The 24,978-nt window shown below is 57.0% G+C and overlaps 1 protein-coding gene across 15 annotated transcripts in view; it reads left to right on the top strand.

The window, feature by feature from the left end:
* DAB2IP (DAB2 interacting protein) overlaps window positions 1–24,978 on the top strand; it is a 170,335-nt gene that overhangs the window by 101,419 nt on the left and 43,938 nt on the right. The gene's annotated exons all lie outside the window — the stretch shown is intronic.

Below are 24,978 nucleotides of genomic sequence, written 5' to 3'. Positions count from 1 at the left end.
AGCTAAGCTCTTGTTTGATAGGATCCTCTCAGCAGTGGGGCCTGGTTTGGGAGCCATTCGCAGATATCATAGATGCTCCGCTCATCAAACCATTCCTGACTCTCTTTTCTTCTGCCCTCTCTTTTTATAGGCAGGGGATGTTTGAAGTGCCCCACCAGCTGGGCAGGCACTTGCCTGGGCTGGTGGTGGTGGCCAGGGGGTGGAGGAGGAGGAGGGCAGGGGGTCCTGCCATTATGTCTTTCTCCAGGCCTTTCCAAGAGCCGATGGCCAGGGGCAGCCTAGGGTGGACCTGTTTACAGCGGGCAGGCTTGGAGGCTGCGCTGAGGCTGAGGTGTGCAACCTCAAGACCTAGGCCAACTGTTTCATGTCTCAGGAGTCTCCTTGGGTCACACTATGGCAAGGACTGCGTTGCCCCCAATGTCACATCCCCCATGTCCCATGGAGAGCAAGCCACACAAGGGCGCCCTGATGAACAGAGTTGTGCCCTGCCGACACACAGACCTAGGTCTGGATCCGGCTCCCTAACTTCCTCTGTGATCTAGGACAAGTCACCTAATCTCTGAACCTCTGTTTCGTCATCTTTAAAATGGGTGTGATAATGGTGCCTGCCTCCTAGGGTTCTGAGGTCTCCATGGGGTCATGTATGTCACATGATAATTTCATCGTGTCATCTCATGTACACACACTCTCACACACATGCGCACACCATGCTTTTGAGCTTCTGTTGGGGACCCCAGAATCCTGCCAGCAGATTCGGCTCAGCCCCCCTCAGGTTTACCCCATCAGGTAGCGGGAGACAGCCTGAGACAGGCATAGGGAGACATTTGTGCGGACACTTCTCCCACTTAGAAAATCAATATTCTGTGGTCTGCCTAATTGCTCTGTTGCTGCTAAATGAGTCATTATGGAGGGAAAATAGCAAATGCATTGTGAAATTAATGGGAGAAAATAGTTGGCAAATGACTTGGTTTGCTTTTGAAACTCCAAGAGGGCGTTACTACGAGAAATCTGAGAGCCACGTAGGGCCCAGTCCCAGGAAGCAGCTGGTGGTGGTGTGAGGCTCCAGAGGTGCCGGATGGTGTGAGAGGGCCCGTCCAGGGCAGGGCGCTGACGGGAGTATCGGAGGGGCTGGAAGTGGGCGTTTCTGAGTGGTCAAGGCTGGAGCCAGGGACGAGACAGGGAGCTCTGATGGCCTGGTGCTGGGGAGAGTGGATACCGTTCAGTTAGGGCCCACTGTGTGCCAGGCTCGGGGGAGCAGGCAAAACCAGCCCCGGCCCCTCCTGCCGTGAAACTGCCCCACAGGTCAGTGTGTGATTGCAGTGGAAGCGTGTGTCCTGAAGGCACTGAGAGCCCGGAACTGGAGGGTTTGATCCGTCAGGGTGGTGGGGATGGCATCCCCGAGGAGGAGAGGGGTGGGCTGAGCTCGCAGGGAAGAGCCTTCTGGGCAGACGGAAGAGCTTGTGCAGATCCAGTGCGTCTGGGAGCGAGGGGGCTAAAAGAGGGCCTCCCAGCAGTCCTAGGAAACAGACACTTTCTCATTTGCAAGTGAGGAATCTGAAGCTGAAGATGGTTAAGAGACCAACACAAGGTCATAGAGCCGTTAAATGGCTGAGTCTGGACTTAGACCTGGGCCTCTGTAACTCCCCAGGGTTTTAGGAAGTGGCAGCAGCAGATAGGGAGAGACCACACATGCCTTGTGGGCTCTGGGAAGGGGGCTTTGGGAGGCATCAGCGGCCACCTTACCTTCTCTTGGCTCCTGGATACCGCTGAGCATCATGGTGCCAGGCAGAAAGATTCCAGAGCCCCACCTAGGAGAGTCCGAGTCACAGACCTAGGACTGGCCCCAGAATCTGTAGTCATGGTGGTGTTTCAGGGTCACCGTGGCAGCTCTGACCCTGGGTACCGAGGAGCCTTGACCTGGCTCCACCTGCTTCACGTCTGCCTGGGCCCAGGTTGGCCTGAGTCTGCCACCGTGGAGGGACACGGTGATTCTGAGACCCACTCAAGTATTGAGACGTCCAGCTAGCAGCTCTGGATTCTTCCCTCTCTGGAAGGGTCCCACGCCTCTGGGGGACGTTGGTGGCGAGGGTGCTGGGTTGTCACGCTGTAGGATAACCTTGGGGCTGGATGTACCACTGCCTGTTACAGCTTGGGGAGCCGGTGGGCGGGAGACTCAGACGAAGCTCAGTCTGGGGTGCGTGCCTACTGCTGTTGGCTGAGAGCCAGTTCAGCCCAAACTCAGCTCGGATTGGCTCTTCCCTGCCCTCTCCAAATTTAAACTGCAGCCCCCCTGGTGAGAGGCTGAGTGTTTATTTGGTCTGGTTGAAGAGCCCCAGCCAGGGCTCTCTGTCCTGCTCAGATCCCACTTCCAAAAGAAGTCTGCTGAGTTCTTCAGCTAAACAGCAGGGCATCTACTGCGGGGTTCCGGCTAGGCCCGGGGCTGGCCCTGAAGGTATGGAGGGGATCCAGCAGCCCAGTGTGCTGCCAGGGGGAGACACCAGTGGCTTCCTGGGGTCGGTGCCTCGAGGTCTCCTTTCTGATATTGCTCCTGCTTCTCAGGGAGCCAGTCCCTCCCGCAGAGAGAAAGCCAGGCAGACCAGACCCACTCCTGGTGGTGTTTCGGGGTCACCGTGATGGCCCTGACCCTGGGTACCAAATCTTGGATCTCCTTGTAGGCAGTCCCTGTCCCTCCACGGTGGCAGACTCAGGCCAACCCAGGCCCAGGCCGCTGTGAAGCAGAAGGAGCCAGGTCAAAGCTTGTCCCATCCTTTTCTCCTGCCTGGGCCATGGATGGATTCCAGACCTTAGCTCCCTCGACTTCTGCCCCACCTTGGGCACCATGGGGGCCTGTTTGTTTTCACGGTGCTCTGTTATTTGCAGGGAGCCAGCGGGCTGACCTCTGAGCTTGCTTCCGTGGCTCCCACCGTGGTCTTTGGCCCATGTGGGGAACCCAGGGGATCAACAGCCAGCCTGGTGTTTCATCAAGCACACATTTCCGATTGGCCATCCCTGCTGTCTCTCTCTCCTAAGTCCAGGTGGCCGCTTAGCCAGCGGGTTCCGTGGGTAAATCTCTGTAGCCTTTAATGGTTGGCAGTGGGTGGGACTCTGTCTCTTTTGCCCCCAGCGACTACCAGGAAGAGAGTTTCAGTGAAGGTGAGTCGCATACTGTGCCCCGCCCTAAGCACACACATTTCAGCCGGCTCTCATCTCAGAAGGACAGCCCCATGGCCTCTCGTGAGCCCCCTGCTTTGTCCTTCTGCCCTGGAGAAGCACCTTGCACCTGAGTTTCACTCCCCAGTGATGCCAGTGTTCCCGTGGCAGGAACTGCCAACTTTCTCATTGGCCTGGGGGCCAGGGTCTTCCACTGAGTGGTGGGACTCGGGGGCAAACAGGGTTCTGGACCGCAAGAGGCTGCCTGTGAAGGGCTGGTTTGCTGAGCTTGCCTGTATCTCAGAGCAGGTACAGACAGCATGGCCATGCCCTGTGGGCTTCTTAGAAGTGGTCACATTTGAAGCCACTCATCACACTAGGGGAAAAACACTTCTAAATGAGAGGAACACTGCATCCATCTGGTGCGGTTGTACAGAAAACCATTTAATGGGCTTGTTGTAGCTCCTCCTGGCACGTCGGAGTCCTGATTAGGGGCCCTGCGAGTCTGCCCTGGGGTAGATTCACTGAAGTTTCACTCGTGTGTTTGTCACACCTCAGTCATCCCCCTGAATGTGCTCTAGCATGGCCGATACCCTGCTTCGCAGCACGCTGGGCACGCAGAACTGACCGGCACATTGCCTCTCCAGCGCGGTCCTCCTCCCCATGCAGAGTTATTCTGATCCCGCCGGTGGCAGCCATGCTAAATGCTGCGAGGAGGCCTGGTGAGCAGCCGGGCAGGGTCCCGCCTTCCCCGTACTGCTCCCGCTCAGCTCCACCCCCGCCATCACCTTCCTTCTCTACCCTTCCCCTCCAGGCCCGTGGGTCACCTGCTGCTGCAGGGTCCTCAGTGGAGGGGCAGGGACCACTTAGTGGTGAGCGTCCTACAAGATGGCCCCGGGTTGTTGAAACTCCTGGTCCAGAAGCCTCAAGCCCCCAGCCCTGGTCCTGTTTAGGACTGTTGTGACAAAGGGCTTGTCTCCATCATGTGAGGGCGTGCCCACGCCTTCTGTCTTGACGGCTTTCCATGCCGGTGGCCCTCCCTCCGGGGCCCCTGACATTTTGTGCTGAGGCTTTGGAAGGGCCAGGCACTGGATGGGGAGCCCCTGGCTGGCCGAGCTGGTGGCCCAGGAGAGAGCAGCTGGTTCTCAATCACTCTGCCTGTGAAGGCAGACTCTCCGGGCTGCCCTGGCAACAGCTCGGAGCCAGCCTGTCGGGGTGGCCGCTGACAGGCGCGGCTTCTGACTGGCTGCAGCTCCCAGCTCCTCCCCCGCTCCGCAGCTCGCTCACTCATTAGCAGCAGCTCCCTGCATCCTTGAGGCCGATGGTGCAAAGGAAGTGCATGGCTGGGGTCCTCGGACTCTGTGTGGCTCGCGCGCCTCCACGTGTGGGTGGGTCACCCTCAAGGGGCTTCACCAACAACCCTGGCCTGGGTTGGGTGCCATTCAGGAGCAGGCTGCAAGGAAGACAGAGCCCGACTTTGAGGTCTTAACAAGCCTTTCAGGAGTCCCCAGACCCTCATCCTCCCTGCATCCCCACTGGTCACCCCTGTTGACTCAGACGTGGCGGGCGGATGCCTGGGTTCGCATCCCAGCTCCACCACTCCACAGTACTGTGACTTTGGGAAACTTGCTTAACTCTGTGAAACAGAGATATTAGCAATTCCTATCTCGAAGGTGGTTGAGAGGAATAAATGAGACTTGTAGCTAAATGCTGAGCCAAGCGCCTTGAGACAGGCGGAGTAGCAGTGAGATACATTTGCCATCACTGTGTCATGGTTTCCGTCTCATGTTCCCTTGGTCTGGAATCCTCCTCTACCCCCTGCTCTTTCTTACTTTGGTCCTGTCTTTCAAGCCTTAGCTGCTTCTGCCTGAAGCCTGCCCTGATCCCCTTCCCCCAATCCCAGGTGGACCTCCCTTTGCTCCGCGTCCTCTGTGCTTCGTTATTGGGTCTGCTCCCCACAGTTGCAAGCGAGGCCTCTTTAGGACGCTGCCTGGGGTCTCTTGAACTGTACTTGTCCTGTCCTCCCGCGGAGAACAAGGCTGAGTCTAGCTCCTTCCCAGCCTTCCGCAACCTTGGGGTGAACCTGGAGATGCTCTCCCCACCCCCAGATAGAGCCTGTGAGCGAGCTCATTCTGGGGGCTTAGAATGAGAAGTCTCAGAGATCCCTTCACAGGCAGGGAAGCTGACGCCAGGAGTGAAGAAGGAGCGCACCCAGGGGCAAGCACGGAGTTGGAGGCTTTGCCCCCTTCTCTCTGCACTTCTCTGCCAGGGGCTGGACAGGAGTTGGGTCTGTTCTCAAGGAATCAGGGAGGGCTTCATTGGAGTGGCAGGAGCTGTGGCTTGAAAGAGGACGCGTTCATCAGATGTCAAAGAGGGGAGAAGGGCAGTTAGGCAGCCCCTTGAGTGAGCCCAGTGCTCAAGGCCTAGAACCTTCGTGTCCTCTTGGGACCTGGGGCTGCCCTGGGAGGTGAAAGGGCTTGGAGCATTAGGGGAGTGGGAAGCAGTTCAGAGGAGCAGAAGCAGCAGGGAAGGAGCGGAGGAGACAGAGAGGTGAGCTGGGCGCGAGCTGGGTCCTGGCCGTGCGCGCGCGTGTGTGCGTGCGTGTGTGTGTTGGGGGGTGTGGATTAGGCGGAGGATGGGCGTGAGGATGAGCATTCCGTCTGCACCAGGTGCTTTGTCTCGTAATGCTCACAGGGACCTGAGAGATGGGGAGACTGTGTGCTGAGAGGTTTGGTGAACTTGACCCAGGTTTCACGGGCTGGTAAGGGGCACAGCCATAATGGGGACCTCAGGCGCTGCGACTCTCCAGGCTCTGATGAGCGCTGCCTTTTGGGGATGGGGCGGCATCACCTCTCTGGGGGTGGGGTCCATGAGTCTGTATTATTTTAACCACTCCCCTAGCAGGTGTTGGGGGCCACTAAGAGAGTGTACGTAAAAGGCATGGCACGGGGTCTGGCCCACGTAGGTACTGTGTCACCGTTAGTTCCCTGGCACACGTGTCCGGGTGTGCACGGCACTGATGTGTGCATGCACACGGGAGAATTGGGTTGCTCACCACACCTGGCAGCTCTGTTTAAGCTAGGCTGTTGGGAAGTGGGTAGAGTGCCAGGCAGCCTAGAGCTGGGCCGCCCTCAACTTTGGCCTCTGCGGCCTGGCAGCCACGAGGTGGCGCTCTTGTAAGACCTGGGTCTCTCACCCCACCTCAAGGAGACCGGGACCCCGCCCCCGTGGGTCTCACGGCATCCCGATCCTTATTTCCTGGCAGTTTTCATGGCATGACAGTTGTCTGCGGGCCCCATTGAAGGGTAGCCCTCCCATGCACAGGCAGGCCTTCGTCCTGGGCCCAGGTACCTTGCATGCATCCTGGAGCGGTGCAGGGGCCCAATAAACGTCTGCACCACGAACGATGCCTTGAGCACCGACTTCGTGCTGGGTGCTGTGCCGGGCGCTGGGGTAATGAACTTCGGCATGGCACCTTGTGATTCATAAGCTCCTCTGGGTCCCACTAGGAGGGCAGTTGTTCGGGATCAGGTATTTATTTCCCCGTTTTCCAAATGAGGAAACCAGAGCTCAGAGAGAGGAAGCAGGTAGCCTGAGGTCACAGCATCAGCCGCGAGGGGCAGAGCTCGGACGAGCCCATTCTCCTGGTGGGTGCCCGCTCCCCAGGCTGGGAGCACACTCTGGGGGCCGTCAGCTGTTCCTCTCCCATCAGCCTCTATCGAGCATGGCACTGTGGATCAGAGAGGGTGCTCCCAAGCTGGCAGGGAAGCCAGGCCCACAGAGATGCCGTTTCCCGGGAAGCAGGGCCCCAGTGGACACGGCCAGTGCCTGGCTGGCTCTCATTGCTCCCCCCCCCCGCCGCCCCCAGCAGGAGCAAGACCATCCTTTGCCACTGCTGAGGACCTGGTTGTTGGGGACAGTGACTGTGTTTGGGGTAAGTCAGAGGCAGGAGAACAAAGAGAGCACTTGCTGCCAATGTGACTCTGACCTTGAAAACCCAGAAAAAGGGAAGAGCTGGCTACCTGCTTCAAAGGGGGGCAGGCCTCCTGCAGGTGGGCATCGAGGACGCCTGGCTTTGTTAGTTCCTGCTGCCGAATTTCTCCTTTTCAGTTTAATAAAAGTCCTGGGGATCAGTGTCTGTGGGCCAGCTTGGAATCCTGCCACTTTGATTGAAGGCGGGGAGATGCTAGGAGCTCTACTCTTCCTTTGGCTGGGTTCTAGAAGACACGGCTTCTGAAGCAAAGATCAGATATTGATATGAGGATCTTGTTGCAGCCCCAGTGTCCCACTGCAGGTGTGCCCAGCTGTGGGAGGGGGACCCAGGACCGAGGAGCACCGTTCTGTCCTAGCTTGGGTCTCGCAGGGAGGCCGACAGCAGTCAGGGGGTCCGGGCAGGGTGAGGCCGAGGCAGTGCCTCTCTGTTCATGATTCCACGCACAGTAAGCAAGCCCCTACTGTGTGCCTCCAGGTGCTGGGCACGTCCCTGGGAGATGTGTGGTGGGCCCTGCCCCTGTCCTGCAGGCTGCCGTGCGGGAACCCCCGGCTGAAGCTGGTGCAGATGTGGTGGATGCCAGCAGTCTGGAGCGGGTGTGTCCTGCTAAGGAGGCAGCAGTGCCTGCGCCATGGCACTGGGCCTTTGGACTTATAAGAAAAGCCAGAAGTCTAGAGGGTTTTGGGTAACATTTTGAAATTTCACATCTTTAAATGTTGGCAGTTGATTCAAAACTTAAAAATGTCAAACACTGTGTGGGCTAAACAAAACATGAGTGTCGACCAAGTATTCTTTAGTTAGAAATCTTTATCCTAAAGGTTGGATAAAATCCAGATGGGCAGTGGGGAGTAGGCATGGCCTCCTGGGGGGAAGCCACCTGGGCAGAGGTGTGGCTGCAGGAATCTGCAGGACCATTTTTTAGGACCGTTGGGACTGGAGCAGAGGGGACTGGAGCGGCAGGACGGATGGGGCCACGCGCGGTGGTGGAAGCCCGGCATGCCTGGCTGAGGGCTGCCCTGGACGAGCAGATACATGGCGGGCCTGACCCGGGCTACCGTGAGCCTGCTCAGCTGTGTCGCCTGCCTCTGGCCCGGTGCTTCTGCCCGGCACTGTCACAGCGAATGAGAGGCTTTGGTCAGGGAAGAAAGGTTATAAGTATTTTAGAGAAAGCCCTGGGACACAGGGTATCCTGACCTTTAGCAAAGGTGTAACTACACAGCTTTTGGGGGGCTGCCCATCTGCCTGTGTGTCCGTGAGGCTGTGACCTCCCCGAGTCCTTTGCATTTGTTCTCCTGCTGGCTCTGCAGCTCCTTCGGGCACAGGAAGGTCTACAGGAAGGTCTAAACGTCCCGAAGGGGGCTCACCACCCCCCCCGCCCCCCTGCAGGGGTCCTGCATTCTTCTGAGAGTTTGAACTGCTCTGGCCAAAGCCTGTCTGGGTGTCTTCCTGTTCAAGCGTAACTTTTCTGCTTCTCCCCCCTGTCGGCCACTCCCCCCATATCCATTTTTGAGTTTCTTTCCAACTGCTCACCAGCGATTCGTCCAGCAAGCTCTCATCGAGCACCTGCTGTGTGCAGGGCCAGAGACACACGCATGATGGAAGCCCAGCGTGGCCGGGGGCTGAGGGAGTAGCCGGACATGGACAGTGGCAGGGTCCACCCCCGGGACCTGTGCTAAGGCGAGCAAGGCAGCAGAGGGGGTGGGGCGGTCAGGGATGAGGGGCGGTGACCCTGCGATCCCCACACGTGTGTGTCTGAAGCGGGGGGGTTGGTGGCCAGTGTCCAGCCCTCCCACCTCCCAGCCTGGCTGTGTCCCCTCTGGGCATGCAGGGCGGCTGGCGGCAGCTGGCTTGGGCGAGGCCCGCGAGGAAGAAAAGAGGTGTGAGGCAGGCACGTGCCTTCCAGAGGAACAGGTGCCAGCGCGTGCCAGGTTCCTCGCCAAATGCCTTCTCGTTCACTTCACTTTACTTTAAAGTCTTCTTTTTAACGTAAAGGTGGTTAAAAACACAGGCGCAGAGTACCAAATTCCAGCCATCATGGAGGAGTGTGAAGCAAAAGTGCCCTCTCTCCTTCCACACCACTGCCACCCCAGACCCCTCTCCCAAACCACTGCTGACCGTGGCTCACGGGGCTTTTTCTGTGGCTTATAAAACCTTATCGATGTCTCTGTGCTTGAGAGCGTGCTGTAGAGCTTATCAGTCTTACCGCCTTGGCCAGTAGAGAGGGGAGCAGAGGAAGGCTGGCTGCTCCCCAGGTTCCGCAGACCCCCTCCCTCCCAGCTCACTCCCTTCGTCCCATCCCTGTCCCCACAGCTCTGGGGGCAGCGTGGCTCTCCTGGTGGCTCCACGGTGGGGAGGGGAGAGGGATGGTCGTTTCCTAGCAGCTTCGCCCAAACTCAGAGGTGGTGGGTGAGAGAGGGAAGGAGGCCTGCTGGCTGGCTGACTCCAGGCTTCTCTTGCAGACAGGACTCCCCAGGGGACCTTTGGGATTGAGTTTTCTGTTTTTGCTCACCTGTGCCCGGCCCTGGGGACAGGGACAGGAGTCAGCTGTGGTAACAGCCTGGGGTGGAGAGGTGCGTGCATGTCTCTTCCTGGGGCTCTCTTGGGCTGGGCAGGCCGCCGTGCAGAGGCCCTGGAGCCCGGCCCTCAGGGAGTGTTTGCCTGGGCTCAGAAAGCTAAGATTCCAGGGTGCTTTCTCAGCCCTAGAACCTCACGTGGAGGGGCCTGAAGTACCTCCCTCTCAGCAAGTGAGAACGTAGACAGGAAAGAACTCGGAAACCTGTGACATGCAAACATGGGCGCTGTTGTTGTGCGGAGTCTAGTGTTTTCCCCAGGGGAGGCCTGTGTGGATTGGGACGCAGCCTGTGAGGACGGGCCCTGGGTGGGGCGGGGGAGGGCAAGAGTGCTGGCCCCGCCTGTCATTGCTCTGGAGACCTCAAGCAAGGAGCTTGGTCACCCGTAAAACGGGGTGAGGAGCCCTGCCCGCCCCACAGGGCTCTGCTGGGGTCTGCCTGACAGCCCCTCAGCTTTGGGACCAGCGGAACCCTGGCCAGTGTGAGGGGTGACGAGGGTGTTGATGGTGACGAGGCCAGGGACAAGAGGAACGAACACTGAGGATTCACTTTGTGACAGGCACGTGCCGAGCGCCTCACATACCGCCACCAAGTCCAGGCCTCTGTCACCTCCCACCTGGACCTGAGGCCGACCCCTAGGCTGGTCTCCACCTCTGACCTCGCTCCCCTTCAGTCTGCCGTCCGCCAGCGCAGTCTTTAAACAGTACACCCCGCGGGCGCCTCGCCCTTCCCCTGGCCCCGCATGGGCAGCTCCTGCCTGCCTTGCTGATTTTACCTCCTGCCTCGTCCCCGCCCTGCACCCCTGCAGGCCCCCAGCCCTGGATCTTTGCTGTTGTTCCCTCTCCCTGGGTCACTCTTTGCCCAGATGTCTGTGGCCTGCCCCCACTTCATCCAGCCACACTGTCAAACCCAGCCGCCTCCTCCCTCTAGCCTGGACCCTCCCCTCCTGTGAGTTCCCTCTTAGTACTTGAGTTCCCCTGATACGATCGTACACATTTGTGTGATTCTCCCACGCTAGGCTGTAGGCCCCAGGGGAGCAGGGCATTGCTGTTCTGTTCCCCAGTGTGTCTCCAGCCCTTAGAACAGGGCCTGACACAAGGTTGGTGAATGAACAAATCAACACGTTTCATTTAATCTTACTCCGTGACCTAGGTGCTTTGCTATTTGCCTTTTATAGATGAGGAAGATAAGCTCAGAGAGGTGGACTGACTAGTTCACGGTCACACAGCTGCAGCAAGAGACTTGGGCTTGTTGAAACTCCTGGCCCGGAAGCCTCAAGCCCCCAGCCCTGGCTCCTGTTTGGGACTGTTGCCCAGTGTCTGTAGCCCAGAGCCCTGTCTTAGCCAGTAGAAGCTCCCACCTCCTCAGAATCTAGTCAGGCGTGCCCGCAGGAGAGGACAGAGTTGTGAGGGGCCAAAAAGGGGGCGTATGGGAAGACCCCGGGAAGAGATGAGGGGTGGAGCCGAGGAGGGAGTGAGAAAAGGAACTGGAGGGTCTGAGAGGGCCCGGGGGCAGGTCGGGGACTTCAGTGCAGGTCAGGACAGGGCGCCCCAGCCAGGGAGTCCCTGAGGAGAGTGCCGTGGGGCACCACAGCTCCCAGGACCAGTGTGTGGCCCAAGTCCAGGCTCCCTGCGCTGGCTCTGGTTCCTGGCATGATCTCTGCTTCCAAGAGGAGCTCAGGCCTGGCCCGGCTTCCCAGGGTGGAGAAACACACGGTGAGACAGAGACAGAGAGACAGAGAGAGAGAGAGAGAGAGAGAGAGAGAGAGAGTGTGTGTGTGTCTGTGTGTGTGTCTGTGTGTGTGTGTGTCCAGCCTTGCTGTTTGTGTTGTCGTCATGTCTTCTTAATCAGCCTGTTTCTGGGAGCAATGACTTCATCTCCTGTGATTCTCAACACAGCCATTGTGCAGCGTCCGTGGAAAGATTGGGCCTGGCACCGTCCATATTCCCCTAATGAATGGGGTTGGGAGAGCTGGCTGGTGGGCCCTGGCCTGACCTGATCGGGGGGCTTGTGGTCAGGTCTGCCTCCAAGAGACTCCCCTTTCAGTGGTCACCCTTAGATCTGGGCTCACGGACCCTGGCCCACCCAGTGCAGCAAATTCTAGGAGCCTGGGCACACACTGCGCTGCGGGCAGGGCGGTCACACCCAGTCTCTGCCCTCAGGGACGCCTGCTGGAGGAGGAGGTGAACAGACCCTACTGCAGAGGGGCTGTGGGTGGACAGGGAAGGGAGTGAGAGCCCCCCTGGGGCTCAGGGACGCTCCTCAGAGCTGGTGGTTGGGCCACAGGGCGGAAGTGAAGGCTGGTGGCGGGCTTCCTTGGGGAGAGGAGGGAAGGGCTTGCTGGTGGGCCTGGCGGCATGTGTCGCTGGCCACGTGGGATGTGCGTCGGCCTGGGGGGTGGCAGGGGATAGAGTGGAAGATGGCGGGAAGGCAGGACTCGATCCTGGAGGTGCCTGAGAGCAGGAAGGATTTGAAGAGGAGCCGGGGCCTGATTTCGAGGCAGCTCCCTGCCTGTGGGAGGGGGCCTGGAAGGAGGAGGAACAAGCTGGCGGTTGAGGGCCTGGCCCCCTTTTGCCTTTCTCTTCAAGGGGGAGGGGCTCCTTGCCCCCTCCCCCATACTGCCAGGAGCCCCAGCCCCTACCCCGCCAGGAGGCAGTGAGGGCGGGGCCTTAGGGGGGTCTCTGAAGAACGTTGTCTGGGCTTGGGCAGCTGAACCTCAGTCCCCGAAGCCCATCCCCACTGCAGGCTCATTTACAAGCTTGTCTGGAGGCAGGGCGAGGGGTTGAATGACCCCTGGCAGGATGTAGTGCTGTGAGTGGGAATACACTGTGTCACACTCCCAGCCAGGACATGGAGGTGGGGGGACCCCCGCCAGCTCCCCATCTGGGGGTTCCCCGGGCCCCACCATATGGAACAGGCCCCTGAGTGAGACTGCCTGCCTGAATCCAGCTCCAGAGCCTTGAGCACGTTGCTTAACTTGTCCGAACTTCACTCTCCATCTCTGTTAATGGGACACTCGTTGTACCTGCTTCCCAGGGTATGTGTGAGGGTTATTGGTTTTTAAGGGGAAGGGCTTAGCAGAGTGTCCACACGTAGGAGGTGCCCAGTCTGCTTAGCTGTGGCAGAGGTGGCCGTGGGGTAGGGGCCGGGGGAGGGTGATTATGTTCACCGTCATTATCAAGGCTCCCTTAGGTTCCTAAGAGCCACAGGTGGGGAGTTGGGAGGGGTGATGGGAGAGCCAGCAGGTGGAGGTGGGGAGAGCCTGGTTGAAGGAGCAGAGAAGTGTGGGTCCTAGTCTTCACTGCTCCCAGACCTCAGGCAAGTCACTCATCTCTCCCAGCCTCAATTTCAGGGGCCAAGGAAAGAAGGAATGAGAAAAGGCATTACGGTGGCCTGAGCTGGCAGGGGCATGTGAGGGGCTAACACATCTGTTAAGACTTATATTTTCATTTCTTTCAATATTGAGGGTCAAGTAACTGCCTGCCTCTTGAGCGGACATCCAGCAGGGAAATGCTTTGAAAGGAGCCCTTCCCAAGCTGAGGATGGTCCGCTCTCTCCCTTGCCCTAAGCACCACCCATCTTCCGTCATACGCCTTCACTGTCCCAGCTGTTCGGCATTGTCTTTTGTGGTAAGAAAACAGTTCAGCTTAGCAAACATTTCCTGAGCGTCTTTTGTCTTCTTGGGTCTGTGTTGGACCCAGGGGATACAGGCATGGTTAAGATACTGACGCGCAACTATTAAGAGGGAGGACGATTGTTGAATTGTCTTGTGTGTAAAGATCTCAATGTAAAAGCAGCCTCCCTGGGGCCGGAGGCTCTGGGTTCTAGGCTCTTCTCCTTTCTGCCTGTGGGACTGTGGGCAAATGACAGTAAGTTCCCTACATACGAAAGAGTGCCGTTCCGAGAGCGTGTTCGCCAGTCCAGTTTGTTCGTAAGTCCAACAGAGTTAGCCTAGGTACTCAACTAACACAATCGGCTATATAGTACTGTACTGTAATAGGTTTATAATACTTTTCACACAAATAATACATAAAAAACACAAAAAATTAAAACATATTTAGTCTTAACAGTACAGTAGCTTGAGAAGTACAGTAGTACCAGCTACCTCACTGCTGCTTTTACACTTGCTTCCGGACATCCTGGGCTTGAAATAAAGATACTGTAGTACTATACGCTATACAGTACTGTACACAAAAGCACAACCACTTGCAGAGGATGCACGCACGTGACAGTGTACGCCAGGCACATGCACTAACTTATGTGATTGGACGTGCAAATGCCACATGCAAATGCACGTTCAAATCTTGGAAAGTTTGCACCTCGAAGGTTCGTATGTAGGGGACATACAGGACCTCTGAGCCTCAGTTTTTTCAATTCAGAACCTGGGTCAGTCTCTGATGGTCCCTCTCAGTAAGAAGGCTCTGCAATCACTTTTGGATTATTAACTTACTGTGTCCTCTCCAGGGAGATTCGAAGTACAGTTTCAAGGCAGAGCCAGAAGAACAGACTCCAGAGGTGGTAGACTGGCCTGACCCAAGTTTGAATCCAGTTCTGCAACTTAATATTTATGTAACATTGGGCAAATTACACCGTAAATCTCTTTGGGACTGGGTTTTCTCAGATGTAAAATGGGTATGACGATATGCCTGCTATGCTATGTCCCGGCTCTTAGGGAACTCAGCAGTCATATTAAAGCTGCTATGAATCTCTTCTCCCCCAATACAGTGCCTGCTCCATGCCAAACACACCCCCAAGCCCCCTCTCCCCAGCTCCGCATATCGGAGGGGAGCCAGTTAGTGGAGGTCTTCAGCTGACCGAGGAGCCTGAGGATGGGCCCCCAGAAACAATTCCAGGTGGGGCGCGGGCCTCCACAGAGAGCCCCCCACCCCCCGCAGTGGGCAGCAGGGGTCAAATGGTTTTAAACCTCCTTGATTTGTATATATACTAGTTTGGCATTCTGTCTTGCTTTATTAAAAAGATGTTTGCTAATGAAATTAATAGTGTAAACAAGATTTGGGGAGGGCAGGCGGCCAGGGGAGGGGATTATTCAGCACACTTCAAAGGACACCCAGCTCCAGCATCTCAGCCACGCCATTTGCATATGTAATGATCGTGCTAATTAGAGGTGGCCTCATCTGTTAACAACAAGTTTGCCAAGCTGTGCTACATTATTGTAATCACCCAGTCAGAATTCTCTGGCATGCTTTTCACTAAAGATAACAAGAACGATGATAATAATAATGCCTATCATTTTTTGCCCCCTTGCTACGTGCGGGGCATCCTACCAGGCACTTGACAGTCATCATCTCATTTAATCTTCACCACAGCTCTGTGTCCCAGAGATTCTTATCTCCTGTGTATAGAGGATGAAACTGAGGTACAGAGAGGTTAGGTAACTTCCCTGGGCGCACACAGCCACGAGCTGGCAGTGGGGGAAGAGACCCGAGGTCTCGCTAACTCTCGCGCTGCTTCCACCCCGCGGCACTCCTTCCCTGGGGAGACTTGACACACAGGCTCACTCTATCTTTCTCGTTTGGTCCTCTCAGAAACGCCCCCGTTTCTGCTGAAGAGGAAGCTGAGACCCTAACAGGTTATTGAGGGCTGTTCAGGAGGCGAACCCAGGATCTCTAACTTCTGGGGTAAAGCCAGCCCCGCGTCCCCACCTACCTGCCCACAGTGTGTGTGTGGGGGGGGCGGGGGGCGCGGGGAAGCGGCCCCTCAGCCTCCCCTGAGGTCTTGAGAGGATGGTGTCCCTCGCCTCTCCCACTCAAGCAGGGCTGGGCTTGGCCTCACTGCCAAAGAAAATTATGAGACAGTAAACAGATGGGAGGACACCAGCATGTCCTAACTGGCTTTACACGTGTTGTCACTAAGTCAGAGGTTGCACATGGGTGGCTCGTGGCCATGTGTAGCCCACAGGCAGGTTTCATTTGGTCTGGGAGGGTGAAAGGTGTTTTTTGGTGCTTTTAAAAAAAAATCAGTGCCCCATATTTAAGCACTCCCAAAACATTCACCTTCAACATTCACCAGAAAATTCTGGATTTCTGGCTTTTCTTGAACAAACAGATGTGGCAGCGTTGTGACTGTATTCCTGCAGGGCAGAGAACCAGCCTCTGCAGTTCATCTCAGACTCCTTTTACTCCCCAGAAGGCCTTCGAGTTTGCTTAACCTGCACTAGCTCTTCCCAGTGATCCTGGGAGGGGTGTGTGGGGGGATAGGGTTCGCATTCTAGAAATGACGAGCCTGGGATCCGAGTGGGCCACTCCACAAGGCTGTTGTCAGCTAGGCCTTAAACCTCCATCCTCACCGTCCACCTTGTGTGGTTTTCACTCTACCTCGCTGCCTCCCAGCCATGTCCAACTCCACTGTCTGCCAAGGCAAGAAGGAAACCTTTCACAGGCCTAATGACTCAAAAATAACTTAACCGTGAGCCCAGGGAAGTGTTCCTGTCTCCCCCTCTCCTTTTCTACCCTCCCCGAGACCAGAGGGGACATGGGAAGCCTATTCATTTAAACTCAATTATTTTCTGGAAGACAGAATGGAACTGAATTGGGTCAGCGGCTATATTTGCTGTGCTCAGCTCTTTCCCCTGCGACAGCAGCACCCACTGGCTGTGTTGCTGGGCTCCGTGCCACCAGGCTCACCAGTTAGCACTCCGTTATTGGTGGCTGTTCCTTGGAAAACTTGACTCTGAAGGAGGGGAGCCCCCTCTGCTCGTTCACCCAACAGGCTGCAGGAGCGGGGTCTAGAATCACATGGCTACCACCTTCCAAACCTAGGCTGCCCAGCTGCAGTCTGCAGTGGAGGTGATTCTGACAGTGGAGTGCCTTACAGATGAGCAAACAGACACCCAGAGAAATGAAGTGCTTGCTGGAAAGGCAGGCCTTGAGCCAGACACGACAGGGACCTTACTAGCCAACAGGGACCTTACTAGTCATGTTACTGGGAGCAGAGTACTTGACTGCTCTGCACTTCTGTCTCCCTGTCTTGTAAATGAGGCAAAGAACTTGACACACCTCCTGGGGCCAGGCAGTCACGATGTAAACGTGACACAGTGTGCCAGGGTCCTGCCCCCAGTTAACCCGTCTGTCCACACTCCTTCCCTTGCATGGTGTGCCAGGGACAGAGCTTGGTGGGGGTCCCAGATCTCAGGAGGAGGCTCTACTGGGATGCCCTCCTCTCCGTGAAGCCTTTCCCAATTCCTTACCCCCAAACCGGAACTGTTCCTGCCGTCATTTTAGGTCCTCTGTTGGGCCAGGCCCTGCTCTGGATACTTTCGCAGCTTCCTCGGGGCCCACGGCCTGGTAAGTGTGTTTTTGTTTGGCGCTAATGGCTGTACGCACCCCTCCCCCACTGGACTGCCAACTTCTTGAGGGCAGAGACCACGTGTCTTGTTGACCTGCCTGTGTCCTGGTGTCACTCCCTGTCTAGATGTGTGGCCTTGGACTGGATGTTTAACCTTGGTGGCCTGTTGTCCCATCTGTAAAATGGGAATAGTGATGCCTCCCTCCGACGCACATCACGGAGCGGAGGCCAGTAGTGTCAGACACGGCAGTGCTGCAACAGATTCTCAGAAAACGTGGAGAAAATCAAATCAGACGCTTGCGCTCCACTCCCTAGAAGCAGGGAACCTCTAAGAGCGGGGCTCTGGGGGATCATGGGAAGGGTCGTAAGCGCCGTCTTGTTGCAGAATTGCTGTCTGCTTACATGGAGAAGTGCAGACAGGGCGGTGGCCTGTGGGCCTCGCCTCACTTCCTCCATCTTCTCTGCTGCTCCGGCCTCACGGTTATTCCAGTTCCCAGTGGTGGAGCTGGGATGAGTTAGGAACCCAAGGTCCCAGTGCCTGGCGTTGTACCTCCCCTTTTGGCAGCGTTAGAGCCTGGAGGTGGGGCAGGGCCTCCCCCCTGCATCCCCATCGCCAGTTCCAGGGGTTGGGGCAGGGTTAAGGGGATGGTTCAGGGAGGTTTGTATTCCCTGACCTTTCAGAGTTGTGACTTCAGGGGTCGTGTGTGACCTTGGCCTGGTGTAAACCTGGTGGGGTAGTGGCTGTGGCGACAGGGCTTGGGGCCTGGGCAGTAGGTGGCCCAGCCAGAGACACAGAAGCCGGGCTCTGGTGGGAGCTCAGGGAGTAGCCCTGGAGTCTCTGGGGAGGGGCTTAGGGATGAGGGAGTCTTGATCACAAACTGACCCAGCGTCCTGTGCAGCCAGGGCAGCAGTCACAGGCTCGAGAACCGGAACCGTCCCCTCCCGTCGCCCCTTGATAGCGCTCAGGTCCTGGAACACCACGCGGGTTGTTGCCCAGGACTTGGCACCGTGACAACCAAGAAAGAGAAGTGCTGACCGTGTCTCATTGCCTGTTGAGTAAATTTACTCTGTGTTTTTCCCAGGAGGCGTCACATGGGTAGGAATTTACTCCCCCTAAATGCTTTGATGGAAACATTACGGTTTTTGAGTGAACGTGTGTCAACGTCGCCGTGGGGGGGAAAGCTTCTAGGATTCTCTGCCAGCTGAAGTCATTACCACAAGACAGTGGTTGGGGGCCTGGCAGATGGGGTAGATGCAGCCAGGCTGGTGTGGGGAGGCAGCCAGAGGGCCGGAGCCCAGCCGGCCTATGGGGGGGGGGGGTCTGAGCAGGTGGAGAGGGGGAGGGAGTTGGGAGGCTGCAGGCTGACAATGTACATTAACACCCTCCCAACCCGCCCCCCACCCATGGCACAAAACAAAGGGAGTGGGGAACTTGAGGGGTGGGGAGGGAGAACAGAGGCTCTGGAATGGTGAGTGCTGGCAGCTCAGGCCAGTAAGTCAGGCTGCGGCCAGATTCCTGAGGGGCCTGGAATTGCAGCTCCTACCAGAAACTAGCTGTGTGACCTCGAGCAACTTTTCCAACCTCTCTGTGCTTCAGCTTCATTTTAGTAAAATATGCCTGTAGATACCCACAGCTTGTGGCTCTTTGGAAGATTAAGAAGGTAATATATGTAAAATACCTAGCACTGGGCCTGGCACATAGCAGGTGCCAGGACACATTTGTTGCTTGTTGGTGATGATAAAACCACACAAGCATAGATGTGTTCACATAAATTAACAGCTGGGGCACATTGAAACCGCTACCCAGAGTTGGCCCTCCGTCTAATAACAAGTTTGTTTCTCAGCTTCAGCTGAGTACAGCAGTGGTCTCTTCAAAAGCCCTTGTCCACGAACAGCCAGGGCCTGGGGCTGACTGTCCTCTGCGGGGCATCCCTCTCTGGTCTTGTGCCTGCTTCTGGCCTGCAGACTCACCTGGATGGAGGCAGTGGGTTACAGCAGCGCCCTCCTCTGGCTGAGGCAGTTCTGGGAAGGCCACAAAGGGCCTCTGTCCTCTACACAGCCTCTGGAAAGGAGAGTGCTGTGGTCACAAGAAAGGTCCTCCCTCCCAGGATGCATCTCTCTCCCCGAGGGGATATACAAGCATTGCCTGGAAGTGCTCCTTGACAGTCTTGGGACTGGCTCCCTTGTACCCCAGGAAATGGGAAGCTCCTTGAGGAAGGTAGGTTCTAGAGTCTCCCACAGGGCCTGGCCCAGTTGGTGAGACACCTTCAGATCTGAAAGGTCATGAGACGTCTGGGCTCTGAGCTTTTGGGAGAAGAGGTCCATCACACATTTACTGAGTCCTAGGACTTGAAGAACCAGAGATGAATAGACCCCAAGGAGGGCCTGACAGGACAGGCAGCAGGACCCAGGAGAAAGGAAGGGAGGACTGGGAATTCAGGAAGAGAGGGAGAGATCACATACTTCCTGGGCCTGGGGACACTGGGAAAGGCTTCCCTGAGGTGGGGCAGTTGAGCTGGGCCTTGAAAGGTGAATGAGAATTGGAGATGGGTGCAGGAGGGGAGGTCAGTGGGAGCAGAGGCATAGCCATGAGAGGGGGCAGGGATGCCTGGGGAAGAGCTGAAGAGGGCCTGTGGCTGGCTGGTGGGGGTGTGTGTGAAGGTGAGGAGTGTGCAGTGGGTGGGTGGGGCCTAATGATTCGGGAAACCTGGTCACTGGGGGCACTGGAACCAGGAGTCATGGGGTCAGTTTCTGAAATTCCGAGGACGCTCACTGTGTTCTCACTCCCTTTCACATATTATTCAAGATGGCTCTGAAAGCAGCTTGCAAGAGGTTATGCAGTCCCCTGAGCTGAGGCTAGAAGGGTAAGGAGGAAGCACCTTATTCAAGGTCAAATAGCTGGTTAGTACATCTTCTGAACCCCAGATAACAGGCTCGTTTCTTTTTAGCTTGTGACCCCCCTCCTGTGACAGCTGTCATGCAGAGGGAGAGGTCCTGTCACAGGGGCCTATTTTGTTATAGAAAGATATTAGAACTGTGTGGATCAACCAGTGGGGGTGGCTTCCTGCCTGGGGGAAATCTGGGAAGGCTCCCTGGAGGAGGGGGTATTAGAATTAGAGGAAGGTAAGAGGGGACCAGTAAATAGCTACAAACGGCTGTCTGGGGCGAGGCACATCTATTGTACTTTCAGATGTGGCTGGGCCAACTTGTGCAAGTGATTGAGCTTCTCTAGACTTGATTTCTTCATTTGTAAAGTGGTTACAGTATCTGCCTTACCTGTTTATTGCTATTATTGAGTTCAAGTGGGAGGCCTGCTTGGGGCCTGCGCCCTGGAGGAGTGCTCGGAGATGGGCTCTGTCCCCTCCATCTCAGGTGCCTTGGATGCTCTGGGAGCCAAAGGGGCTTCTGCCCTAGGGCCTCCCTTGGTGACTATGGCCTCACCTCTCCCCTGTTTTGAAATTTTATTAAGATATTGGATAGACCCAGATGAAGCTGCGAGGGGAAACCTCACCTCGGAAGGAAGGGAACCACCACCATAAGTGCACCTCTGGCTAAGAGTTCTCTGGGCTTTGGGGGTGTGAGCAGATGCAGATGGAGGGGGGGCAGGTTTTGTTGGATTACCTGTGGTCAGGTTCACCTGTGCTCAGAACAGAGCTGAGCCCAAGGAAGGACACAGCAGGGGACGGAGTGAGTTACTTCCCAGGTTGGGGGCTGCTGTGGGGTTACAGTCAGACCTCTTCCTCAGCCCTGCAGGTGCCCCAGCCAGAGTGCTAGCTACCTGCACACAGTAGGTGCCTGACAGTCTGGCACTTAATAGGAGCTCAGTTGTTGCTGAGGGTCTGGAGCAGGCTGAAATTACCATGGGCTGAACTGGGGCTTGTGAGCCTCTGGTGTAGAGGCTGTGGAGTAGGCAGGACCCCAGGCAGGGGCGCTGTTCTCCCACCGGCCTGTTTATCCATATTTACATGGAGGGATTGGATTCCATACTCCAGTTGCACCAGAAAGTTATGCAGCAGCCACTCTACTTTGATTAGCCCCTCCAGGTGGTGGCTGTTAAGGGAGGTGTGTGATTCCCTGTGTGTGGTAGAGGCTCAATACTTGGAAAACATTGCTGTGGCTTTTCAAGAAGGATGGCAAAGCGGGTAACCCCAGGCGAAAATGTCAGGGTGGCTGGGTGTGCCTTTCCCAGAGGGATTTTCAGTTCAGTAAGGGCCCTGTCAGGGTGACCCAAGGATGAACCCCCCAGGCCAGCGGGTGGGGCAGCATTTGGGCTCCTGGGTCTGACTGCCCCTGTCGTCCTGTAGCATTCACAGACCTGCGCAGCTCACCCCCTTGTCTCTTCCCTCCGGCAGTTAACCTTACCCCCCTGTCCTGCTGGCCCAGCCCCGGATACAAGAGAACAACCGCCCTGAGAGGGAGCTTGAACCCATTCCCAAAAGGTCTAGCTCCAAGGAGTCGGTGCAGAGAGTCGGGAGCCCCGTTTGAGCGGGTGACCGTAGTAGGCAAATCCCCGGCTCTGTCTACACCTCCGTTTCTGTTCGCATTTTTTAAATGTCCGAATGGAAGTGCGGGAGAGGGAGGGTACTGGCCCTCGAGGGGGTGGGAGCGGTGGGAGCCTCGGGACTGCTGCTCTGAGCCCGACGAACTCCGGCGGGTCCTCCGCGGGCAGTGGGGAGTGGGCCGGGCCTCGTCCCCGCCCGCGTCCGGAGCACAGCGGCGGGTTGGGGCGGAAAGCGGTTGCAGCTGGGGGCAGCTGGCCGCGGAATGTCCCCTGCCGCCGGGCCTGGGAAGGCAGGGCCAGCGGCTTGGGGTGGGGTGGGGGCGGGGCTTCGGGGGGCGGAGTCAGCCGCTTCCGGCCTGGGGCGTGAGGGGCGCGGCGCCGCGGGGTCGGAGCCTGGAACGCTCCAGGAGCCGGATGCGGGAGAGTTGGTTTTGGCGCGCCCCCGAGTCTTTCGGTCACCCCAGCTCCCACTTAGCTTTGGCCGGCCTGTCTCAGGCCAGCCATAAGGACACTAGTATTCGATCAGGACATCTGTTAGTGCCTACTTTGTGCCAGGCACTGGCCCGAGGTGTGCCGGGCCTACCAGGTGAACAGGCCCGGACGTTCTCCAGGTGGGAGGAGGAGGGGGCTCAAGCTTTCAGATCAGTACCATGAGGAAAGTGAAGTTGAGTGATAACTTGGGGTGGCGGTGGAAGTTACTCCTTTGGTTAGAACGACCTCTACTAGGACGCGCGCGACAATTGATCTGAGAGTAGAATGAGAGAGGAGAAACCAGCCTGGCCTAGAGCCAGGGCCAAGCAGGGGGAACGGCAAGTGCAAAGGCCCGGAGGCGGGACTCGGGCGGCTTATGACCCTGGGCGGAGTCAGCGCTTTGGGGAGGAGCCTGAGATTCCTCTGCGAGCCTTGTTCCAGCCTCCCGGACCGGGAGCTCGGTCCCAGGGCCCGCACCCCGCCCAGGTGCCTTTGGCGGGCGACCTGCTCGTGGTTGGAAGTGCGTCTTTCTAGACTGCTTGGACCTGGAGTTTGTGCCATGTGATTACCTGTATGGAAGACTGTAATTTTCCGCTTGTTCCGTGGAGGACCCGGAAACCTCTAGAGTTGTCACCGATGTGTTTTTTTAAGTCGTTTCTGAAATTTCAACTTGGAAGACAGAGTCAGCACGTGCTTTGCGGGAAGGGGAAACCTGCCTGGTCACACCTCTTAGATGCTGGCCTGGACTGAGAGATCCCCCGATCTGGCCAGGAGAGGCACCTGGGTGCCTGCCATCCTCAGAAATGGGCCTCTGTGGCCTCGGACTCCTCGGTGATAACCTCGGCAAGATCCTGGGCCGGGCCGGAGGAGCTGCTCTGTGGAGACCCGGCCGTCCTCGAAAGCCAGATCTGGCTCCCAGGCCCCTGGTGCCCAGACCAGGGTCAGCCCAGAGGTCTATCCCACCGCCAAGGTCTGTGGGTGGCTCTGCCTGGGGAAGGGGGTGCAGGAAACTTCTTGCCCTGTGGGTGGGCACCTCGATGGCTGTGGGTGGAGGCTGGAGGGTGTGGAGCTGTTTCTCCAAGGGGGCCCAGCCCTGGGAGCCCACCCACTCTCTGGCCAGGGCCTTGTTGAGGCCCCACAGCCCCTCCCGAGCAGCCTGGTTTTCACGCTGGCCTCGGGGGAAGAATGGGAGACCCCCACCGGCTTGGAAGGAAGGGGGAAGGTGGGGGCCGGGTTGCTTAACTGGCTCCTCCCTCCTGGGAACCAGGCCCAGCCCTCCCGGGAGCTTCAAGTCTTCAGGATCCGGGTAGAGAGAAGCCCAGTGAGCGGAGGACCAAGGAGGTGGAAGCAGGCAGGCAAAGCTGTGGGGAAGGAGATCTAGGCCCAGGGAGCTGGTGGGGTTGGCAAGGTGGGCTGTGAGGAGGGGCCTTTGACCCCAAGCTGAGGAGCCAGCGAGGGCCCTCGGCTACTGTCCGCTTAGCCTGGGCCTCCCGGCGCAGGTGAGGAGCAGGGTGAAGCCGCGGGGGCTCCTAGCCGCTGCCTCTTGGAGACAGATTTAATAATCCTAGGCTGTCTCTCTGACGGTTAGTACTGCAGGAGGGAAGCTTTAATCCCAAAACTTTTATTGATCCAGACACTAATAAAAAGTAAAGGGTTTTTTGGAGCCAGGTTTTTTCCTTGTTTTCTACTCGACCAAAGAACATCAGAGCTCTAAAACACAAATTTGTTTTCCTGCCTCTCCCTAGGTTTGGGGGGCGGGGTGGGGCTTGGCCGTGTTCAGATTCACCTCTCTAGGAGCCCTCCCTGACCGCGCATGCCTGCAGTCATGCCTCTTCTCCACGGTTAACCAGCTGCCACTGTGCATCTAGTCTGTCCCCTAGGAGGGTTGGGGTGTCACAGAAGCCTTCCTGCTCACCTGAGACCCTGGGGTAGTGAGAGGAGTCTGCTTTAAGGCAGCGAAGGCGTGGCTCTTGACTTCTTGTGTCTTTCTGGGTTTGGTTCTCTTGCTGACCTGTTCTCTGTTTCTGCATGTTTATTTCATAAACTTACTGAGTTGTTGCCAGACCCTCCCTTAGGATGCAGAAAGACAACAGAGCTTCCCTCCTGGCAGGAGAGACAGGCAATCAGAAGTGAGTGGAGAAACACATCAGTAGTTCCAGATGGGGTGATATCAGGCAGGATTTTTGTCTGCTTTGTTCAGCACCTGGATTCCCAGTGCCTAAAATAGTGTCTGGCTCACTGTTTGCACTTAATAAATATTTGCTGGCTGAACGAACAAGATGATGTGAAGGAAACAGCGAAGTGTTTCCGTGGGGAGTAATGGGGGTGGGGCAGGACCTGTTGTAGCCGGGGCGGGGGAGGTCTGGGGGAGGACTGAGCTCCACCGGCCTCCTGAAGCCACCCTTTACGAGAAGGGGGTGGAACTAGAGCTCCTGACTGAGGGAGCAGTGAGTGCAAAGTCCCCGAGGGCAGGAAAGCAGTGGCTTCCAGTTGGGGGAGGGGGATTGCCAGATGAGATCAGAGGGTAGGCCAGTACTCTCCGGACTTCTTTCCCTGGGGAGGAGTTCGGATTTATTCAAATTGCTGTAGGGAGTCACTGGAGGGTTTTTAGCCCAGGACTTAAATAATCTGATTTGCCTTTCTAAAGAGTCCCTCTGACTCCTGGGTGGGGAGGCGGGGTAAGGCCGGTGAAGAGGCGTGGACAGGTGTGAGATTTTAGAGGCTGTAGCGGTAGGATTTGCCGATGGATTGGGTTCTGGAGGCCAAGGAAAGGGAGGGTGGCTGGCTTCTGAGACTCCTGGCTTAAGCTGCTGAGACAAAGCTCCGCTTTGGACATTTCAGACTTGAGGTTCTGTGAGGCGTCAGCATTTAGATATGTGAGTCTGGAGCGCAGAGGAGGGGAGGGCTGGGATAGAAACTTCGGAGTCTTGAGCCCTGGAGGTGCTTAAAGCTAAGGCGTGGATGCGATCACCAAAGGAGAGTGTTTTACT

This window comes from Aethalodelphis obliquidens, unplaced genomic scaffold (assembly GCF_003676395.1).
Source record: "Aethalodelphis obliquidens isolate GAN/ISIS:26980383/991018 unplaced genomic scaffold, ASM367639v1 scaffold7, whole genome shotgun sequence".
In the NCBI taxonomy this organism is placed as follows: Eukaryota; Metazoa; Chordata; class Mammalia; order Artiodactyla; family Delphinidae; genus Aethalodelphis; species Aethalodelphis obliquidens.
Note: the sequence above shows the minus strand (reverse complement) of the source record. Positions and strands in the feature narration are given on the sequence as shown.